This window comes from Lissotriton helveticus, chromosome 8 (assembly GCF_964261635.1).
Source record: "Lissotriton helveticus chromosome 8, aLisHel1.1, whole genome shotgun sequence".
Classification (NCBI taxonomy): Eukaryota; Metazoa; Chordata; class Amphibia; order Caudata; family Salamandridae; genus Lissotriton; species Lissotriton helveticus.
Genome location: NC_136069.1, coordinates 35,681,240 through 35,704,953, shown reverse-complemented (window position 1 = coordinate 35,704,953; position 23,714 = coordinate 35,681,240). Strand labels below are relative to the sequence as shown.

The 23,714-nt window shown below is 45.9% G+C and overlaps 1 pseudogene across 1 annotated transcript in view; it reads right to left on the bottom strand.

Annotated features, from left to right (window-relative positions):
- Positions 1-3,495: 3,495 nt before the first annotated feature.
- LOC144772287 (uncharacterized) overlaps positions 3,496-23,714 on the bottom strand; it is an 87,935-nt pseudogene continuing 67,716 nt past the window's right edge. The window contains exons 3-4 of the transcript XR_013599706.1: positions 8,790-8,932; positions 3,496-7,529 (exon numbers count right to left, since the gene is read on the bottom strand). The product of XR_013599706.1 is annotated as an uncharacterized LOC144772287 (transcript). The remainder of the gene's footprint in view (positions 7,530-8,789; positions 8,933-23,714) is intronic.

Below are 23,714 nucleotides of genomic sequence, written 5' to 3'. Positions count from 1 at the left end.
ATGCTGCAGCATTCAAGGTGTTAAAGAAAGATCAGCCGGAGCCGCCCAAAAACACCTTATAACTTCAAATTCAAATATTACCCAGTTGACACTGTTCCAAAAATGTATCTAAATCTTGTACAAAACGGAAGAAGTGCATCTTATTATTCCACATCACCTTTAAAAGGGCTGGAAGTTCAGTTGAACCAAAATCCCCAATTTCCTCAGCTGCTCGATCCTTTTACCAAGCTACCACTGTCTATTAGCAGTAACAGTCGATAAGTCTGATCTTACTTCAACTTTAGCACCGTCTACTTCCAAAGTTTTATTCTTAAGAGCACTCGCTAGAATCTTCTCTTTCAAAGTGAAGGTCTTAAAATATATCAGAATTCTCCTGGGTTTAGCACGATTAGGGTTCAACCTGAAGGGCCACTATGTACTCTCTGAATATCTCTAGAGATTTCCTCCTCTGTCTCTTCCAACTGCAACTCACTCTTTAACAAATGTACTACATACTTCCTGAAGTCCTCTCCTTCTTTACCCTCTGGAAGTTTTAGAATTTCCAGATTGTTCCATCTTTGCATATTCTCCAATCTTTCTACCCTTTCCTCATGCTCTCTCTCCTTATTCTTAATTAGTTCTAGCTCCTTCCGATTAACCATGACCTCATCTCTAAGATCTCTAACCTCAACCTCTAATGTAATCGTTCGGCTACTCAAGTCATCAATCTTCTTCTCTAACAAACCACAGACCGCCCTGATACTTTCCTGGTTAGACTCTGGCATCTCAAATCTCGTCTGTGTCTCAAGATTAAGATTTCTAAGCATGGTAATTATAGAAGAATCACTGCTCTCCTGCTCTTCCTCCCGCTGCTGCTCAGACTGTACAACCCCCATCGTTGATAAAGTTCCAACTTCCGCTACAACTATGGTTACTTCAGAGCCAGCTCGTGATAGCCTTAAAATACCCTCATCCTGAACCTGTGATACATCATCACCCATGTCTAGAGCCAGGACCTGGAATCGGTTAGGACTCAAATGTGTGGACCAGTCAACCAAATCTAAATCAGACACCTCACCCAAACTACCCCCAACACTAGCCAAATTATTTCCACACTTTGGATGTACCTGTTTACCAGTGGGGGTGTCACTAGCCTTATTAACTTTGTTGGAGTTTTCCCATTCAACACCAAAGTCTTTGGTAACAGCTTAAAGTATGATCTGAGGGAGGGTATCACCTTTATCTTGATCTCTGACGAGTCGCCCCTTACCAGTTTGTTATGAAATCACCTCTCTTACCCCCTTGTTATTTGAATCAGAAGAGCTGCCCTGCTTAAATATGAAATTCTGCACCGCTTTCCCTGCACTCCTTAGCGCATACCTAGAGATGCCTCTTGCGCCTGCCCCTTCCCCTGCCCCAATTCCATGGTTGCTAACCACCACCGAATTTTCCACAAATTTTCCAAACACAACTGTTTACATGTGACCGCAGCCTTGTGACCTTCACTATCTTTACTGTTTGCCCTAGCGGGTAAAGTCTCAAGGGACCGTAGCTGGGGCTTTACATGTGTGCGAGAAAAGTGTACCTGTGCCTCTGAAGAGGAAAGCCGCACCTCCGACCTCTTCTTGCTCCTTGTAGCAGCCTGACCGCCTCCCGCCCCCCGTCCTCTCCCTCGAAAAACAATCCTGGCTGCCGCTCGATGCCCTTTGCTGACCTCGGGTGCCCCTCTGTCCCAGCTGAGATCCGCTTGGCTTGCGGGCTCCTCCTCTGTGTCCTCCTCCCGCCTCCTCAAACTCCGCACGGCTCCGTAAACCGATCCCACTCTTACTGTTTAACGTGCCCGCTCTGGTCTTCACAAACAAAATCTTGGCGGATACGAAATCATCGCATCCTCAGGCTACTTGCACCTACTCGCCAGACTCCACTCGGTAAAAAAAATCCCTGCAACCACCACCCGACTCGGGAGACACTCTCAGCCTGCAACTATCCGGCCGCCATATTTTCCCCTTCCAAAATACAACAAGGAGGGAGCCATTACGTTGCTTATATTATGGTCATTGTGCACTAGTCGTTCATGGTGCAGGGTTGCAATTTATGAGTATAAGAGAGAGAGCCACTGCCGGCTGCTAGTGTATCTAAGGGAGGTGAGCGCATTGGCGCTTTGTACGCCAATTGGTGCTTTTTATGCTCTCTCAATAGCATATTCTGGTTTTCAAAAAAGAAGTTAAATTTAATTCTGCATTCCCATGTGGATTTGTAACAGTACAATCTGTTGAATCTAGGAAGCACACGCTGCTTTTTCTGCAGTTTATTAGAAACAAAACAAATGCATTTATGTCCCCAGGAGCATTCTTGTGCCCGAGTGTTCACTACAGTCAGAGTGCTATGAAAGTTAAAATTGCTGTTTAATAAGACAAAATGTATTTACATAAAATCCTTTTAACAGTATTGCACAATAATGCTCAAAGAAGACACTATCTATTCTTAAGTGTAATCTGTAAACAAGAGAAAAATCTTATATTGTATATTATTGTTTACAAATATGACAAGATTACTAACCGTGAATGAACTAAAATATTTTTTAAATTAAAAAATGCATTCAGAATTATTTTTGTCTATTAAATATAAGTAGTGGGACACCATGAGGATGGCCAGATGAGTCAATGTCATGTGGAAGCTGCTTGAAAGGTCTGGATTTTATTTATTTGTGCATTGTAAGTATTATAATCATGGTTCTTTTTCAATACAAACTGCCAGACCTTTTAATAGGGTTGTTAAAAGAAAGTCTAAGACTTGAAAGGTTTTTGCCAAATGGTGACATCCAATCACCCTACACGTCATATTTCTTAAAAAAGAACAACAACATACATAAAAAAGATTGGTGTATCTTATCCTCAACACATTGTACTCTTCATTTTACAATCATACAGAATTCCCAGATCCGAGCATTGAAATGACATCACACTATAATAGAAGACAAACACATAGCAGGTTATCCTGTAATATGATCTTATACTGACCCCGTGGGGTTTTGGAGGCATTTCATGGGCCACTATGAAATATGGGTTTCATTAGCAAGAGGGCAGTCTCAAACCAGCCTGCAGAGCTTTATTATTGCATTATGTTGATTTAATATTCCAATCATGAAAACTCATATCTGGCCGTTCTTATTTTAATTAAAGGATCAGGGGACCAGCATTAACAATCTCACCCTTAACCAGACTTCACTTACAGTTTTTAGTAAACATTCCCATTTGAAAAACAATACATTTTTTAACTCAACTGCCACAAAATAATCATGTAAAATAAAAAATACAAACTGGCTAATGTTTATGATATGACCCTACATTGCCATCTGAGGGATCTGGTGATATTTAAAAACCACATCGCCTTTAGCCTTGTGGTTTATGATATGATCAGAACATCATGATGGAAATGTAGGACCATACTACATGGTTACCTATTATTATCCTACAAAAATAACAAAAGGTTATACATTGAAATATACTTGTGCACGAATGAAATAGAAAAATGTACCCCATGGTCAACAATGTCAAAGGTTACCAATACATTGAGTAACAGGATCAAAGAGCTACCCCTCTTTACAGTGTGAAAAAGACAACTTCCACAGTGGGAGGGTCGCTTCAACATATTGAGTTTTTCCAAACCTTGAAAGAGCAATGTTGAACCTCACCTGACATCGGAAAGGTCAGGACACAGTTTCTTCATAAACCTTATAACTCTGAAAAGTAAATGAAACCCTCCCACATTTACTGTAGCCAAAATTATTTTCTAAGATGTTTTGGTGACAGTGACTTATAATTTAATGAAAGACTGAAACCCACCCTATACGATGCTCCTGTATGAGATTTCTGTGTGAAAACTTGCCGATGCATATATAGATGGAAAAAACATGGAAGCTTTTCTCACACCCATTACAACAGGATGTTATTTACACTTTGTGTGTTCACTAATTGACCACTAGGCATAATAAATCATGCAAGTTCTTCCCTCATTAACTATATCTGTGGTTTACAGAATGTGTCTTACATTTTATGAATAACTGAAACATCCTACATATTTTATGTTGTTTTTCCTATGTGTGATTGCTAGGGTCATTTTAGATATGTTGAGCTAGCAAAGCCCATTCCACCTTCAATACATTTGAATGGGTATTCTTCTGAATGCCTTCACGGATAGATGGTTAGGACTTATGCTTGAGTAAAGCTCTTTCACCATCCACTGCATGTGTGTTTTTCCATTTCTATGTTAGCTACTGACTCTTAAGATGTACGGATTTGCTAAAGCTCTTTCAACATTCACTGTATTTCTATGCATTTTCTTCTGTATGCCATCACAGATGGATGGTTAGGTCTGAGGCTTGTGTAAATCTCTTTCCACATTCTCTGCATTTGTATGTTTATTTCCCCTGCGTTTTAGATGGTGGCTCTTTGGATGCACAGATTTACAAAATTCGTTCTACATTCAATACAAGTGCATGGTTTCTCTGCTACATGCCTTTGCAGAAGGATGGTTAGGATTCACCCCCAAGTGAAGGAATTTCCAGATTCACTCCATGTGTATGGTTTTTCCTGTGTGCTTGCGTTGCTGGTCCTTTATAGTTGATAAGCGCGTAAAGTTCATTCCACATTCCCTTCATGTGTATGGTTTTTCCATTGTGTGTGTTAGCTGGTGGCTCTTTAGAGTTGCAGATATACGAAAGCTCTTTCCACATTCATTTCATGTATATGTTTTTTCTCCTGTATGCCGCCGCAGATGGATTGTTAGTTCTGATGCTGTAGTAAAGCTCTTTCCACATTCACAGCATGTGTATGGTTTTTCTCCTGTGTGCATTCGCTCGTGTGTCCTTACATGTGATAGTTGAGTAAACCTTTTTCCACATTCACTGCATCTGTATGGTTTTTCTCCTGTGTGTGTTCGCTTGTGGATCTTTAAAGCTGTAGCTTCAGTAAAGCTCTTTCCACATTCACTACATGTGTATGGTTTTTTCTTTGTGTGTGCTAACTGGTGGCTCTTTAGATGTGAGGAGATAATAAAGCTCTTTCCACATTCACTGCAAGTGTATGGTTTTTTCCCCTGTGTGAATTCGCGTGTGGATCTTTAAAGCTGATGCGTCAGTAAAGCTCTTTCCACATTTGCTGCATATGTATGGTTTTTCTCCTGTATGCCTTCGCAGATGGATGGTTAGGGCTGATGTCTGAGTGAAGCCCTTTCCACATTCACGGCATGTGTATGGTTTTTCCCCTGTGTGTGTTCGCTGGTGGCTCTTTAGATGTGCAGAGCTACTAAAGCTCTTTCCACATTCACTGCATGTGAATGGTTTTTCCCCTGTGTGTGTTCGCTGGTGGCTCTTTAGATGTGCAGAGCTTCTAAAGCTCTTTCCACATTCACTGCATGTGAATGGTTTTTCCCCTGTGTGTGTTCGCTGGTGGCTCTTTAGATGTGCAGAGCTACTAAAGCTCTTTCCACATTCACTGCAAGTGTATGGTTTTTCCCCTGTGTGAATTAGCTGGTGTTTCCTTACAGTTGATGCATCAGTAAAACTCTTTCCACATTCACTGCATGTGTATGGTTTTTCCCCTGTGTGGATTAGCTGGTGTTTCCTTACAGTTGATGCATCAGTAAAACTCTTTCCACATTCACTGCATGTGTATGGTTTTTCCCCGGTGTGTGTTAGCTGGTGGCTCTTTAGATTTGCAGATGTACGAAAGCTCTTTCCACATTCACTGCAAGTGTATGGTTTTTCTCCTGTATGCCATCGCACATGGATTGCTAAGCATGATGCCTCAGTAAACCTCTTTCCACATTCACCGCATGGGTATGGTTTTTCTCCTGTGTGTGTTAGCTGGTGGCGTTTTAGCCGCGTAGAGCTACAAAAGCTCTTTCGACATTCACTGCATGGGTATGGTTTTTCTCCGGTGTGTGTTGGCTGGTGGCTCTTTAGATTTGCAGATGTACGAAAGCTCTTTCCACATTCACTGCAAGTGTATGGTTTTTCTCCGGTATGAAATCGCACATGAATTGCTAAGAGTGATGCTTCAGTAAACCTCTTTCCACATTCACTGCATGTGTGTGGTTTTTCTCCTGTATGTGTTAGGTAGTGGCTCTTTAGATTTGAGGATGTCCTAAAGCTCTTTCCACATTCACTACATGTGTGTGGTTTTTCTCCTGTATGTGTTAGGTAGTGGCGCTTTAGATGTGAGGATGTACTAAAGCTCTTTCCACATTCTTGACAAGTGTTTGGCTTTTCTCCTGTGTGCCATCGCAGATGGATGGTTAGCTCTGATGCACAAGTAAACCCCTTACCGCATTCACTGCATGTGTATGGTTTTTCCCTTGTGAGTGTTTGCTGATGGATCTTTAGGTTTGCTGTGTGAGTAAAGCACTTTCCATTTTCACTACTTGTGTCTGTATTTTCTGGTTTATGTGTGCAATATGTGCTCCACAGAGTCGATGACTCATTAAAGGTCATCTTACATTCATTACACCAAAATGAATTTTCTGTTGAGTTGTTACTGGTGTCAGTGAAGTAATAATGAATTAATAAATATTTTCTCATAAACACAGAACCTTTATGTTGTTTCTTCTCTTTATTAATGAACTCTTAGTTGTGAATTGCTGATGAACACTATTGCCACATTAACGGTGTCCTTATGGGTTTCACACTGTGCATTGTTGGTGATGCTACCTTAGCACTGAGCAGAACCTAAAGCGTGTCTTCCATTGTATGTGTTTTACTTTGGGGTTTAGAGTCTAAGTGTTGGCTATATTTTGGCATAAATCATATTATGCCATGAGTTTGCTGACTGACCATTACGGTTCCTGAACCACTAACTATATTTTAATATTCACTTGATATGTGTAGTATTTGAAGGGTTTGTGTTCTTATTAAGAATGTTAAATAGTTACTAGAATCCTTGTACGACTGATAACATATGCATTGTCTTCCTATAATGAGCTGTGTCTTCAACCTGCGTTAAGAACTTTTCAAGTAGAACTGCAAACTCGCAGCTTATCTAAATAATATATTTTTAGGAGAATATTTATAAAATACACACAAAAAGAAAAGAACTCATTACCAAGTCTTTATATTCTAGAATAATGTACGGATTGTAGGGCCAGCCAAACAGTGTTTATGGTGGACTAACATCACAGTCTTTATATTATCATGTTAGAGAGGCTAGCATTGTTGTAACTACCTAATAATTATCTAAGATAAAAGGTGGTATCTAGCATATTTTAATACTGGATGTGTTCTGCCAGTTTAATTTTTGTGATGTTAATTATTTCAATCTTTTGAGTCCAGCAGCATGGATGTCGTCAGCCTCTTGAAGCAGCCGGATTGCACTTCATGTTCTTGCAGGCTTTGTCTGTTTGTGTACGTGATTCTCTGTCTCCTACTGATTTTTCCTTTTTCTTATTACTATTTGGCATCATTTCTTGTTCTTCTTGAGTATTAGATACCTTTCAAGTATTGTCAAAATTTCTTCATTACTCTTCGTCGTATTATGTGTTCAGGAATCTCCTATCTGTGGATACAAGAATACTGTAATATCAAAGTCTATAAGCAGCATAGTGTACAATATGTCTCAGATGAAATGTCAAAAAATGAACACAAAGAAATTCCTGCCACTGGTTATTACTCTAGAAAGCAATCCAGTCTATCTTGCTAGCTCACTGCTCCAAAATGAACATGTCAGGAGTTGATCTGATGCGCCTACGCAATGTTCTATGTGCGGACTACGTCTCCCAGCATGCTTGGGAAAGTAGGGGAGGAGCTTAACTTATATAGGTCAGCAAGAGTGCACAGGAAGTGCGCATAATCCTGTCCCTACCGTGGAGTCAAGCTGCTTGGTGGTTCCTATTCTGCTCTGTTAGTTGTACTCATGGTTGCTGGGGCAATCCCTTCATTCCTGTTTGGATTTCTGTTCTCTGCTGAGAGTCGCGCTGCTCTCCCTCGTTGCCACCCGGCTGGGCCGTCTGTTTATTCAGCGCTACCTGTCTGGATCGAGCTCGGTCTTCCCGCGCTGACGTAAGCGCTGGGGAGCACCAGTACTTTGTGTGAAGTCCGCGCTCTGAATTGCGCTAGGAAGACTTTCGCCTCCCGCGCTGATGTAAGCGCTGGGGAGCACCCGTACTTTGTGTATAGTTCGCGCCCTGGATAGCGCAAGGGGTATATTTTCGCTTTTTGCGCTGACGTAAGCACCAGGGATATCCTATTCTAGTTGTGGATTCGTGCTGAGGTGAGCGCTGACCCTTTGGGAGCCTGATGACTTGTATGCTATGTAAGGAAGCCGCCTTCCTATTGACTTTGGGTTTATTATTTTTTCTTGCTCATCATTTGAATTCCAGAAACTCATCCCTGTCTGGCCATTTGGATGCTGTGCTCCTTATTCGGATCTTGTTTGATAGCTGTCCCTATCCTGGTGTGTGGGGTGGCTTCCTGAGTTTTGTGGAACTTACGGGTTGCTAGAGAGTACCCTGTTGTGGGTTGGTATGAATGCAACACAGGAGATTATTGATTGTTTGTGTGTGTGAAAGGGAGGTTAATCTTTCATGCTTTTCTGTTGTAGAGACATCGTGTATTTGGAGAGAAGTATCTCTGCAGATGACCACAAGTTGATATCCTGGGGAGCAAAGTGTTCAGCAGCTAGATCCCAGGTACTAATTCCGCTCTAGTGAGACCTTACGAGAGTAGAAGGATTAGTGTGTTGTATTTACACTGTGTTCTTTTTGTTACAGGTCTCCCTCTCCCCGCGGACCCCTCCCTACACCCTTTTTTCCCTCACCTGATTGCCTCATTACTCTGTGTCACGTCCAGAGTTGGGGACGTCGGGAGGTAGACCCCTTTTGTGCATCATACCGAATCCAGGAAGTGGATGTGGATTTCACAGAACAGCCCTGTATGTGCCGGAGTTCACCTGGCCTGGATCTGAAAAGTAACATAAGCAACCGTGCATAATAAAAAATATTACAGCATCTTAATATCCTGATACCGCAAAATAAATAAATTAAGATAGACAGAAGATTTAGGATAGTGGGCATTTTTTGTATTCAAGAAATGAAAGGATGCAGAAGCTTTTCCAAGGAGTTTATTACAACCCCTTGTGGATTAGTAGTTTTGGAGGGGTAGACACATTTTACAAAGAAAGCTAAATTTACAACAACAAAAAACATGAAGTGGAATGGTTTCTCAGGAGAAGATGCTCATACATTAGGTAACAGTGCATGCAAATGCTTCCAAAGAAATTCTACACTCTGAACAGGCCTAAGGTACTGATTTATATCTTATGGCTAAGGATATGCTTATGGCCAAGATAATGGTCCGTCTGCCTGATTTAAATGTAGAAGGTCCATTGATGTAACCGCAGTGGAGACCACTCCATCTCCGGCGTGGTTACACCCCTCTGATGGCCTGATAAGAGTATGGCTGTGGGCGGTTGACCTGTATGTCCTCCCAGACACACAGGTCAGTTTTCACTGCCCATCACGCCAGAAAAACCCTTGCAGTAAGGGGCAGTGAAAACTGTTGTATGCATTTTTATACTGTTGGACTTGGCCCTTTTCACTGAAATTGTTTGCTTTTTGCGTCCCCTAATTCATGATGTCCCCCCTTTATAATGTATTTGTATAGGCCCTGCGAGGTTGTAATGCTCTGTGTATTGTTAAAACCAATGTATGGTATAGGTGCCCTCTTCCCTCAACATGGCTGCCACTGACCCCTCTTACTGCAGTGTGGTCTTGTTAAGGCGCATTCTAGTTGCCAGGAGCTGGCAGGGACTCCAAACAATGTTGCCATTCCAGCCTGCCTTGCCTGCCCACAGTTAAAGTAGGGAAGCTCCTGGCACCTTCTAGAATAAGGGCGGAGCTTAGTTTTGCCGCCTTAGAGGGTGGTCACCTGACCTGGCCTATATAAGCAAGGGAGGGAAAACTTTCCAGTCAGTTGGGGCATCACTGACCTGGGGAACCCACGCAGGAGTTTTAGGCAGGAGGGCCTAGTTAGGAACCTATGCTACTGGGACTGACAGGATTTAGGTGCTGCCTCTTAAGCTGGGTGAGGTGTCCTAGACTAGCCCCCTGATCTGGCCCGGCGCTAGGGAACCCCAGGGCCCATCTACAGTGACCTGCAGAGGAAGACTGCCTGCAGGCCCCCAACTCAACCCCCCCTTCAATAATCAAGAAACAAGGGACTGATATTTTTAAGGGCGCAGAAACCATCAAGCGCCAAGAAAAAGAAGCCCTTCAAATTACCTCATGACTGCTGGGAGTTAACCAGGTATTGGCCTGCGCTGTCCTGCCTGAATTGTTAGCCTGTACTGCTAAGCGCTCCTCCTTGATAGCGCAAGCCCCCTGAGCTACCTATCCTACTGAGAGTGCTGTGATTGCCCCTTGATAAGCGCTGGAATTCGAGAGGGGATTGCTGCCCTGGAGCACTGTTGTGGAAACTGCCCCAGCGCTGATTCTGCCAGAGACTGCTGTTGCCCGGAGCGCTGTGGTAATTGCCCCCTTGAGCAGCGCGGTGATTTCCCGAGAAGCGCTATCCCTGTCAAGCGCTGTATCCTGCGCATTGCCCAGCGCTACCTGTGTGCCTGGGAGCGCCGCCTCCTCGAAGCGCTATGTTTTGCCCCCAAGCGCTGTACTGCCTGAGGCGCTGCAAACGCCGACTGGACCTAGAGCGCGCTGTTTCTGAGGCGCTAATCAGCGAGGGTACTCTCGGCCTTGGCCCCAGTGGTCCGTGCAGCCGGGGCTGCCCTGTGGAGAGCTGTAGTTTGCCCTCGGCAGCCCTCGGTGCCAGGAGGGGGCCGCCGCGATCGCGCTGTGCCTCCGGGGGAGGCGCTGTCCCAGGACGTTACGTACCGGGCCTGCTGAGGCCTTCTGTGGGCCCGCCATCACCGCCGCAGCCCGGCCCCAGATTGGATGATCACCCGCGGCGGCCCCGGTTTCTGAGGTAGGCCGCCGCGGATTCCTGTCAGGCCAGACAAGGCCTGAAGCCTTCACCTGCGTCACATGACTGGGGACGCGGCGTCCCTAGCCACGCCCCCATCCGGCGCCGCGCAGCGATTGGCTGACGCTGCCGCGCCCGCCCCAGCTGCCTGCTGATTGGTTCCCGGGCCGCCCACGTCATCACGGGCCCGGAAACAGAGCATTTCTTCACCGGAGGGCCTCCCATCAGCTGGAGTCAGCCCCGGTGGAGCCAGAAGGAATCCCCAGGCCGTGTGAGGCCTGCGGGAGGGCCAGAGCCTGCCCCTCCCACCAGAGATCACCGCCAGGGGCCCGGAGTGGCCCGAAGAGTCAGGTAAACCTCGGCGAGGTGGGCGGGAGGCCGGAGAAGGCCCCGAGTTCGGCCCTCCCCGGGGGAAAGTTGAAATTGGGCCTCGTTGGCCCCTGCACTCCCTGAACTGGGGAATAGCCCCATGGAAAACTGGTAACTGGGCCCGTTGGCCCCAATTAGGCCGGAGAAGGCCCGTGTGAACTGGGCCAGGGCTCCCAAAATACACAGTGGGGCCCTCAGCTAAGAAAAGTTACCCCTGGCTAGGGCACTGTTACTGTGGTTGGAAATGGTAATGCCAGTACTATTTTGATGATTTGACCCTGGCTATGAAACTGTTATTTACAAGAGGAAATGTTTGTAATTGCTTCCTGCAAGCTAGTCCATGGTTGATGACAGTACCCTTTTGGCCTGCTGATTAGTATAACGTGACAGGCTGTGTTATTTTTCTACTTTACTGAAATTACGTAATGAAATGTTTTGCCATTTTTCAGGAAATGCATTTTAAAAGGCTTCCATGAAAATGCTTTAATGTGGTACTTGAAGAAATGCTCATGTTACTGTAGGCACTGTTCTGACTTGCCTCAAATGACCTAAGGTCAGAATTATTCTGATCTGCTGAGGTGTTCGTAGTGGATGTAATGTTTATCTGTACCGCGGGAAAGGTTTTACTCCTAGTTATGACCATGCTGATGCCTGACATGAGGAAATGTTTACCCTTTTAATGCAATGCTGGAATTAAGATATTAATGCCTAGTGTATCTATGCTCCTTCTCACCTTGGGCATGGTTGATTCCAGGTTAATGAGATGCTAAAGGAAGCCTACAGTTATCTACTGGAATGTTGACTGTTGTGTAGAGAAACGCTATTTTCTTTCCTGACAGGGTTATTGCGATATGCTGTGGTGATTAAAGAATCACACCCCTTTACTCCTGCAGGCAAACGATTATTAAGAGAGGCTGCATTGATGATGAAATTGTCATGTTTACCTTATGGGGGGTTCCCTCTGATTGATGACATGTTTATTCTGCATGAAATGTTCTACATTTAATGAACTGGTCTATCCTCATTAACTGCACTGTTTATTCCTGCTGAAGGATATGTTTATTCCGGCTAAGGAGTTTTAGGTAATGTTCACCCTTGTTGGGTGAGAGGTTAATTAGGTTACCCACCTGAAAACCTGTGGACATTTGCTTAGAAGTGTTCACCCTTGTTAATTGTTTACCTACTGAACGGGTAACTCACTTGATGAAACGGAGATTTCGTCCATACCTAAGGAAATGTTTGCTCCTGTTTAATGAGATGCTAATTCTTTCAGGAAATGTTCACTGTTAACTGATGAAATGCTAATTCTTTCATGGAATGTTATTGCAACATGTTAAATTGGATATTGAACTGCTCCCTTTTCTCCCCTCCTATGAAATGCTTTAATGACCAAATGATACTGTGATTTTCCACTCCTGAACCTTAATCTTACATAAAAGTTCTTTGATTTTTAATCAAACACACTGGAGTGGCGTCAGTCATTGCGTGCCTTTTATTGTCTCAGGGAGTGTGTGCTGTGTAGTCACTTAACACATAAGCTTTCGGGTGCCTACCTGCTCGTGCCAGGCTACCCCCGGGGAACTGGCGACCCCAGTTCCTACACATACATTTTAAAAAATAATTATATTTTCAATAAAGAATTTTCTTTGAAAATAAAAACATACGTTTGACGGGCGACTCTGTAATTTTGATGGAGCCTAGCATAAAACTTAGAAAAGCATTAACAGGACCTGCTGTGAGTTCAGTTGTTGCCAATGCCTATAAATCACCACGGGCATGTTGGTCATTTCTAAATTTGGATAGTGGGGAAGCAGTAATTTACTCTGTTGCACTGAGGGAGTAAAAGCCCCTCCTCCAAATTATAAATCGGGTCCTTAATCATCAATGGCACGCTGACCTCATAGATGTGCATAAATATGCAACGGATAAAGATGGCATACCATTTATTTTAACTTATAAATGTACTGTCAAAGTACGCCTTTCCAATTGGCTTGAAGGATATATCTGGAAGAGTCTAAAAACTAAAACCTAAGGAGCCCGATTAGGCTGTTACGTCCACGTCGAGCGGAATGAGGTGTATTTGACCATCTCCATATCTACAAAGGGGAATGCACCCGTCCTCAGCCGAGCCTAGCGTATTATCTTTCGTAAATTTGGCATCTTACTTGCGTACTACTTTCATTAGTTTTTGGACGAAGAAAACCAACAGTATCTATAACTGAATACTTTAGCAGCTGCAGCGTATATATGTACCACGCCTGCACCATCTAAGCAGAACTCGTTTTTACATTTGAAGCTGTATTCTTTGGAGCCTAATCATCCTTATAGAATAATGGTCATCGCGCAGGATCTAGTTACCACGATACATATGAAGTTCTAGATCTTTTGCTTTGCATCATCAAGTATCGTGTTCAAGCCCCTTTTTGTGCAATTGACGGCTACCTGATGAAGACACGTATGCCAAAATGCGCATAGTGGACACCTGCCGCACTGCCTCCATCATCCTTACGTCTATCGTATATGGAATAATTGCAATCGTGTTGTCTCCAAACAAAAGTCTTATATGAAATGATTGAAACTGAATAAGATATATTTAAAAGGTTTAAACAAATTACAAAGCTGATTAAGAGCTCTACATAAAAGAAGTAATATACTGGTGTATATATATTTGTTACTATAGGGTGGTTCTGTGAATTGTAGAGAGATTTAGTTATGTTCTGCACCAATTAGCTAGCTATACACTTTTTCCTTATTGCAAACTTTTGACGCAACGCAGCACCAAAAATGCAGCACTGCATCGCGTCAAGTGGAGTGTGAAAAAAACGGTGTTATTTCTACCATGATATGGCGCTGCTTTTCCTCCCACCCAGCGCTAGTGCATTTGAGGCTGCCATTCCCCAACACACACTTGTGCACCATGGTGCATGAGGGTGTGCATTCTATCAAGAATAGGTTAAAAACTATGTTTTACTATTTTACCCACTTTGTATGTCTGCTGTATAACTCAGCACACATGCAAAGTTTGAAAAGTATGGACAAACTGAAATGTATCTCCTCCATCACACCTGCTTCAAGGAAGCGTGATGTTTTTGTTTAAATAATTTTCTACAACTGCTAATAGAGAAGTATGTGCATCAATACTCATGGGTGGATGCAGGAAAACACCCATTATTCACCTATGGAATGACCCCTTGATGCAAAGTAGCACATAGTGCCCATCCCTTTGCCCAACCTTTCAATGAAAATCCTGATTTGCTTTAGAGAGTAAATATCACTAAACTACCTTACGCCAGGACTACAGAACGCAAACTAGACGGAAGGCTTATCACCCCACTCAATTAGTTTTGTCAATGTGTGACTTGTTTTAGCATGGTTTTTGTACAACCTTATTGGTGTGGGAGTTGTCGGGCCCTCACCATTATAACACACATTGCCAAAAGCAAAAAAAAATTGGTCTCAAAAAGCACACATTGCCACAGTAAGTACTGGCACTGAACAAAACTACTTAGTGTGCCGATATTCTGCTCTTTCACAAGGAGCATGAGAGACAGAATTTTAATAAACACAAAAGATAATGGTCAATGCCAGACCAAATCAGGGGCCCCATTAATAAAGAAAGTCTCAAAAGTGCACCCATGGTATATGTCCTTGCATTAAGTGCAGCTATACAGCTTTCCTTAATTCCCAAGAATTTACAGAAGTAGGACAAGAAATAGTACTCCTAGAAAATAGTTGTGAACTACATTTTAGCATGAGCAAATGTGCATGTGTAGATTTGATCATGTGAAAATCTGAGTGTTTGCAAGTTCCCTCCAACCACTTTTTTCCGCAACTCTGGAAGAAGGTTTACATCTGCCATTGTCAGGAGTAAATTTCCAACATTTCTCAGTATGGGAAAAGATAAGAGACGAGCTGTTGAAAAGTTTTAAAGCATACAAGTTAGTAGGTTTGCACAGACTCAAAAGGGTTTTCTAACCCTGTAACTATTGCTTACCACTACCTTCAGCCCCGGTATGTAGATCTGCAGAAATGTGGCAACATAAGGGGATTGCAAGCATTCAAACAGTACTATGGTTAAGCCCTGGCATAATCAGAGAGGCTATATCAGAGCTCTTACATAATGAGATTGCTGCCATAATTTGTCCCTGCACTACATGGCACCAAAGGGACAAGTGGATTTTGTTACAGAACAAGTAGATTTATGAAGCAACCTGCCCCATGGACAAGTAGATATTTTATTAAATTCCACACCCCTGTGAGACTTAAGTCCTATGGTACAGCAAGACTATTAATTAATAGATTTAATTTCATCATGTTCATAGCTTAGGAAAGAATAGTGTTGCAATGAAATCAATGATCGCGCAGGAAATTACCTTAAACTTAATCAGCACCTGGGAAGATGATACAAAATGCTGTCAGAGGTGATGTATGCATAGGAAATGTTGCCTTCCTGAACCACAACAGAGCTTGATTATATAGTTGTCAGTCTTTCTATAGAGTACCCTTGCCGACAATTAGTGTATCTGATTTATATATATTACATTTTGTAAGTATGTATTAGGCTATAACTGATGACTTGTCGGGTTCATAGATCACCCACTTCATACTATGTTTGCTGCTTGTATTTAAAGATCATGAAAACATAATACAAACAAGCATTTGCAATGCAATAGGTCTCGCATTAGGAAAGTTTGAGCTATTGGTATTGTAAATGACAATTTTTTTTATTTATGTGTTGGTTTTTAAAGTAGCGGAATTAATAGCTTTGTCATTTACAATGCCAATAGTTTTAACTTTCTCAAATGTGACACCTATAGCATTAGTAATGCAATATGTGTTGTATTTATGTGACTTAGATGTATTGATATCACAAATAACAATGGATTTATTTTTTAAATAATTAATACTTCAATAAAAGTTATTGTAATTTATAATGGCAATATATATATATATATATGTGTGTGTGTGTGTTTGCATGTATGTACTCATATTGGCTTATAACATGTATGTATAAATGTGTGTATGATATCATGTATGTCTGCTAGAGAGCAGCGGAGCATCGAACAGTACACGTGGTCCCAAGTCATTGCTCCAGTTCGTTGACAAGGCGCTTCTTCTGCTTAAAAGGCGCTGATGGGGAGGGTGGTGAGACGGGAACTGGGTGGGGGGAGAGAATGTGGGCGCAGAGGAGGGTGGGTGGTGGATGAACCCCTGTCGTTTTGTGGTGTAAGTATCACATTACCGTCCTCCTTTACATCAACTCCCAAACTGAGTCAGTAGAACCAGAGACACTATAAAATACTGAGGAGAATGGTGTATGTAGGCGAATAGATTCTAACCCATCCTTAAACATGCACGAGGAGTGAAATAATGCCAAATGCGCGTGCGCACACTGGCTAGTGGCTACAGATACTCCTTGGAGGATGCACGTGTTCCAGAGGCCCTCGGTGCAATGCTCCCACAGACCATGGAGACACAGCTCCCACGGCCATGCCCATGCAATGACCCACCGGGGCCGCAGTACTGAAGTCCCCCTACCGCCATCTCGCTCTCCAGGCGCCGGTCCCTGGCCATGGGCTCCGCCGGGGCAATCTCCTGCTCCTTGGACTCCTTCTTATCGCGCCTGAAGAGCCCCATGGCAGTGCTGGAGTGGTGTGCAGCGCCGGGGATGCTGTGCACCTTCCAGGGGGCACTGCTGAGGATGATGGCAGAGTGAGCCTGTCCCTGACCCTTCACCTTTCAGAGACAGTGCCGGGGAGGCTGTGCAGCGCCGTGAATGCTGTGCAGCGCCGGGGATGGCGTGCAACGCCGGCACCGGGGAATGCTGTGCAGCGCCGGGGATGCTGTGCAGCGCCAGGGATGGCGTGCAGCGCCGGGGATGGCGTGCAGCGCCGGGGATGGCGCGCAGCGCCGGGGATGCTGTGCAGCACCGGGGATGCTATGCAGCGCCAGGGATGGCGTGCAGCGCCGGGGATGGCGTGCAGCGCCGGGGATGCTGTGCAGCACCGGGGATGGCGTGGAGGGCGGGGGATGCTGTGCAGCACCGGGGATGGCGTGCAGCACCGGGGATGGCGTGCAGCGCCGGGGATGCTGTGCAGCACCGGGGATGCTGTGCAGCGCCAGGGATGGCGTGCAGCGCCGGGGATGGCGTGCAGCGCTGGGGATGCTGTGCAGCACCGTGGATGCTGTGCAGCACCGGGGATGCTGTGCAGCACCGGGGATGGCGTGGAGGGCCGGGGATGCTGTGCAGCACCGGGGATGGCGTGGAGGGCGGGGGATGCTGTGCAGCACCGGGGATGGCGTGGAGGGCGGGGGATGCTGTGCAGCACCGGGGATGGCGTGGAGGGCGGGGGATGCTGTGCAGCACCGGGGATGGCGTGGAGGGCGGGGGATGCTGTGCAGCACCGGGGATGGCGTGGAGGGCGGGGGATGCTGTGCAGCACCGGGGATGGCGTGGAGGGCGGGGGATGCTGTGCAGCACCGGGGATGGCGTGCAGCGCCGGGGATGGCGTGCAGCGCCGGGGATGGCGTGCAGCGGGGTATGGCATGTAGCGCCGGGAGGCTGTGCAGCGCCGGAAATGTTCTCAGTGGGTGCTCCGCCCAAGTGTGCACCGCTGGGGACGGTGGACAGCGCTGTCAGCGGAGCAGGTATGTCCCTTCAGCTTCCAGAGGGCAGCTCTGGGTACAGCGCCAAAGCTGGTGTGCTGGACAAGGCCTCGTCTGACTCGCTCTCAGGGGTTGCTGTGCCTCAGCCCAGGTGTGCAACGCAGGAGCTTGCCTGTCCCTTTTGCGTCCAGGGGGCAGCTCTGCCCAATTGCAGTGCTGAGGCTGGTGTGCTGGGAAGGTTACCTCTGACCTTTCCACCTTGTAGATGCCTGCTCTGCCCACACCCTAGAGCACACGTGCAGAGGCCTGCGGTGCCCTGTTTATACCCACCTCCGGGGGCGGCTGGATCCGCCCGGTCCACCCCGTCCCAAGAAGAGGCTCTGATTGCATTTGTGAGGCACAGGTTTGATTTTAGCGAGGTGTTCACAGAACAAGCTTTGAGACAGTGTTATCAGTGCAACAACTCTACCTGTTCCGAGCAGGTGCGAGGAGAGGGGGCCTGAAGAAAGGCAGGAGGAGAGAGAAAGGGGACGGGGCAGGAGGAGAGAGAAAGGGGCCATAAGGAGGAGAGAGAAAGGGGCCATAAGGAGGAGAGAGAAAGGGGCCATAAGGAGGAGAGAGAAAGGGGACGGGGCAGGAGGAGAGAGAAAGGGGCCATAAGGAGGAGAGAGAAAGGGGCCATAAGGAGGAGAGAGAAAGGGGCCATAAGGAGGAGAGAGAAAGGGGACGGGGCAGGAGGAGAGAGAAAGGGGCCATAAGGAGGAGAGAGAAAGGGGACGGGGCAGGAGGAGAGAGAAAGGGGCCATAAGGAGGAGAGAGAAAGGGGACGGGGCAGGAGGAGAGAGAAAGGGGCCATAAGGAGGAGAGAGAAAGGGAACGGGGCAGGAGGAGAGAGAAAGGGGCCATAAGGAGGAGAGAGAAAGGGGACGGGGCAGGAGGAGAGAGAAAGGGGACGGGGCAGGAGGAGAGAGAAAGGGGCCATAAGGAGGAGAGAGAAAGGGGACGGGGCAGGAGGAGAGAGAAAGGGGCCATAAGGAGGAGAGAGAAAGGGGACGGGGCAGGAGGAGAGAGAAAGGGGCCATAAGGAGGAGAGAGAAAGGGAACGGGGCAGGAGGAGAGAGAAAGGGGCCATAAGGAGGAGAGAGAAAGGGGCCATAAGGAGGAGAGAGAAAGGGGACGGGGCAGGAGGAGAGAGAAAGGGGCCATAAGGAGGAGAGAGAAAGGGGACGGGGCAGGAGGAGAGAGAAAGGGGCCATAAGGAGGAGAGAGAAAGGGGACGGGGCAGGAGGAGAGAGAAAGGGGCCATAAGGAGGAGAGATAAAGGGAACGGGGCAGGAGGAGAGAGAAAGGGGCCATAAGGAGGAGAGAGAAAGGGGCCATAAGGAGGAGAGAGAAAGGGGACGGGGCAGGAGGAGAGAGAAAGGGGCCATAAGGAGGAGAGAGAAAGGGGACGGGCAGGAGGAGAGAGAAAGGGGCCATAAGGAGGAGAGAGAAAGGGGACGGGGCAGGAGGAGAGAGAAAGGGGCCATAAGGAGGAGAGAGAAAGGGGACGGGGCAGGAGGAGAGAGAAAGGGGCCATAAGGAGGAGAGAGAAAGGGGCCATAAGGAGGAGAGAGAAAGGGGCCATAAGGAGGAGAGAGAAAGGGGACGGGGCAGGAGGAGAGAGAAAGGGGACGGGGCAGGAGGAGAGAGAAAGGGGACGGGGCAGGAGGAGAGAGAAAGGGGCCATAAGGAGGAGAGAGAAAGGGGCCATAAGGAGGAGAGAGAAAGGGGACGGGGCAGGAGGAGAGAGAAAGGGGCCATAAGGAGGAGAGAGAAAGGGGACGGGGCAGGAGGAGCGAGAAAGGGGCCATAAGGAGGAGAGAAAGAGGAAATGATAGGGGAAGCGACGGGGGCTTCAGGGGGGAAGATGAAGGGAATGATGAGGGAGTGGGCGGCTCCAGGACAGCTTCAAAGGGGGAAAGATTGTGCGTTTCAGTGAGACAGCTTAGTGGGTTCCATTTGTGTTGCTGATATGTGGACGTGGACTGCAAGCCGCAGGTTACAGTCCAACATAGTGCTGCGGGCAGTGGCGCTCCTTAGGTAAAACTCTTGACGCTGCTCGCCCAGCTATCAACTAAGCGATAGCCACGGCACGACAATTTTCCACCTAGAAAAGTTGCATCGAAGCACACGGATTTCATCTGGATCTACCGAAAAAAGGCACGGCGTGGATACCAATAAAAACAACTTTCCTAGATAAACGAGTCAGGCTTTTTTCCCGTTAGAATCACTACTTTAAATGTCATGTACTTGCAGCCCAGGCTTGGCAGATTGTGTTCAAGTAAAAAACAGCTGGATACTTTATTATGAATAATTAGGTATTTATTTTATCACCGCTATTCGGCCTATTTTCAGTTAGAGACTGGACATCCAAGCCTGGATGAGATGCAGACAGCGTTTGACAGAAAAGAAAAAATGTCATTATTGTTCAACAGAGTGGTATGACTTTTAGTAAAATGATGAAAAGCTGTGAGGACACACCAAGATTCGAGCCAGAGTCTTGCAGGTTGCACGCACACCTTAGAAGCAGTGCCCATACACAAAAGCACGTGTTAAGTAGCGTAAATCTAGCAATAAAGCAACACAACTCTCTACACAAGCCACATCAAGTGCATCTGCAGAGTCCTCAAATTTCCTGCATTAATGTCTTAATTGCTCCCATTTACAAAGATATTACAAATTCTGACCCGCCCTGAAGTCACGGTTGATCTATTCCGTCTGCTTTTCATTCTCTTTAACTGATGAATATAGCAAATTATTTGATATTTATTTGACCGATTATATTATTTACAGTCCTTTTGTGCTAACATCCATGGTTCAGTAAGAGGTGCGCTCGCTGCTCCTATTTGTGCATGACCGGTGCGCCACGACTTTAAATCTTGGCAGCACCGACTCAGCCTCTCATCTTTCCGAGGTCTACTAATCGGGTAATAAGTAACAGGTGCGATGTTCAGCACTTGGGAACGGCAAAACGGTGGGCACACTCCCTCCGCACACACACAAACGCGCAGACACACTCTCTCCATACATGCCCAGGCACACAAGCACACACACAATTCCTTTCTCCTTCATACACCTCAGCTAGATGCCGTTCTTGCACCCCACAAACACATTCACTACTGGTTTGCATGCCTGTGTTCTATTTGGATGCCATCTATGTCGCTTCAACTTCCCCTCAGGGAAGAAAGCGCTATATAAATGCAGTTACAATTACAATCACAATAGAATCAGCAAGAGCCCTGTGTCCCGCCCGCTCTCAGCTAAGGTGGCAACACAGAAAGCAGTCCAAGTGCAACTGATTGCGTGCTTCCAACAGAGATGAATTCTGCACACGTTAATGGTGCTGTTTTACCATAAGAAAGCCAGGCCTAGGCTCATCTTACCTCTCCTAAGAGGCTTGTAAAGCAATTTAAGAGAGAGGAAATCATACAAGTACTGTTCGATGTTGAGAAAGGGGACATTCACGCTTAAGCTCATTAGGAATTGGAGAATTGGCTGATATTCCACATTGTCATCAACATGTGGTACAATAAAGCTCTTTCGGGAGTAATTTACATTCTTCGTGACTGTGACTGCAATTTAGAGAAAAAAAGCAGGGTGTTGAAACAGAATGCTCGCGTATTCCTGTATATTTTATTTTGAAGCGGTTTCATAGCAGCAAAGTGGCATCATATTGTCATTCTTCTCACTTTTAGGCAGTTCTCGTTTTTTTGGCCACAGAAGGCTGCACACTGGCACGTGTAGTTCAAACATTTGAACACTGAAAACGCCCATCTTTCAAGAACAGCGAGAGCACATGCACGCTGTGTAGGCGAGACCTAAAATAAAAACACGACCGAAGAAGCCAAAACAAAAACTGCCTTCAACCTCGGAAAAGCAATGCTGTTCTTGTTTAAGTTTCATGTTTTAATTAGTCCTGCATTCCTTAAGAGTATTTGCTTTTCTCAACAACGTATTACTCATTTATAGTAACGAGTTCCTTCTATGGAGCGGTGTGAGTTGTGATTGTGGGTGGGCCACGACTGACAGATGTGGAGTCCAGGCAGAATGCCGTGTGAATTTGTCACAGTGCCTGTCACTGTGTCATAAAGGGGCTTTGAACACATGCTCATGCAATCCTTGGCCCCTCAGTGGAGCAAACAGAGCAATGGCCTGGCATGCCAATCATAACTTGGATTACGCGTGTGAAGGATGAACACAGCTGTCAAAATACTGACAGGGTGAAAGTTAAAGATAATGCAGTGCGTATAGGTGAGCGGGTATGACGTGCGTGGGGGGATTGGTTAAGTGTAGAAGATGCAAGGAAGTATGTGAAAGTGAATGTAAAAAGAAGGTGCTGGGGAGGAAGGAGACACGGCGTGAGATATGCAGATTGAGTAGTTCAGAAAGATATAAGGAGAAAAGGAGTGTAAATGCCTAAGAAAGAAACTGCAGAGGAGAGTGATGTGAAGACAACAATGGGACAGATTGAGACACTCCGAAGACCTTTCCCCTTGTGCGGACTATAATAATATTTAATTTATAGTCTACTTAATAAAAAATATTATATATATATATATATATGTATATATATATATATATATATATATATATATATATATATATATATATATATATATATATATATATATGTGTGTATATTATTTATCTGTGGCCCCTTGTGAGCTCCTCCCTCCTAAAACTCACATCTAGAGACCCAACTGTCCGTTCTGTGCTAGCACTGCTGAACGGGCTTATTTTAACGCCTGTTATTTACAGCGGTTAGAAAGGAGAAGCGTGGACTGAAGCACTACAAACAAACAAGTTTTATAAAGTACCCATTCTATGCGTGTCAATGGGCCGGGTCGAAGTGTTGTGGGTGGATTGCAGCATCGAGACATGGGAACTTTCTCACCGAGGCATTCTAAAGACTGAGCATGCTCCTGGCAACCACTGTCGGGCTGCACAGGTCGTACATGGCTGTTGTCATACCTTTGGGCGCTGTTAAAGGTCAGGTGCGCAGAGCAGAGGGCGGTTTGCGGAGCGCCAATGGGCGGAGTATCTGCTTTTCAAGTTCTGTTGCTGAAACCTATACTCACATATACTGGAAATTGCCGCTATGCAGGAGCCAGTGCTTGTCGCCTGTACTGTGGGTGAGAGGATCAAGGTCACAGGTTCGAATTTCTTCGCAGTTTCCGGCCTGTGACGAGACTTGGGAGGGCGGGGGCTGCCCGCGCATACGCGCAATTTCTAACTTTGGTTCTGAAGAGCCCCGTTAGAAATGCCGCCCTCCCAGGTCCGGCAGCTGAAGTCCCGGGGCCCGGGTGAAGAACATCGGAAAGCACTGCGGGACTGAGGTAAGGGGGGGTGTGCGAGTGAGTGTGTGTGTGTGTGTGTGTGTGTGTGTGTGTGTGTGTGTGTGTGTGTGCGCGCGTGCGCGTGTGTGTGTGTGGCTGTGTGTGCATTTGCGCACTTCAGGGAATCTGAGGCAGGAGATGAGCACGGCGCCGGCCTGGACGTGCGCGTTCACAGACACCAATCGCCGCGCATGCCCGACCCCTGTCTCAGATTCCCAGGAGACGGGCAACGTTTTTTTTTTATTAGTTGTCGAGCTGAACTCAATGCTTCGCATTGCTTTCTCCAGCTCGACCTAAAAAGTCAGTGAACCAGAAATTGAAAGCTGAGAGATCATCAAACAAAACTCAGAATACTTACAGAAATGTCTAGTACTTTATGGGAACGAAGCACCTTCTGACCGGTGCATACAGTGCAA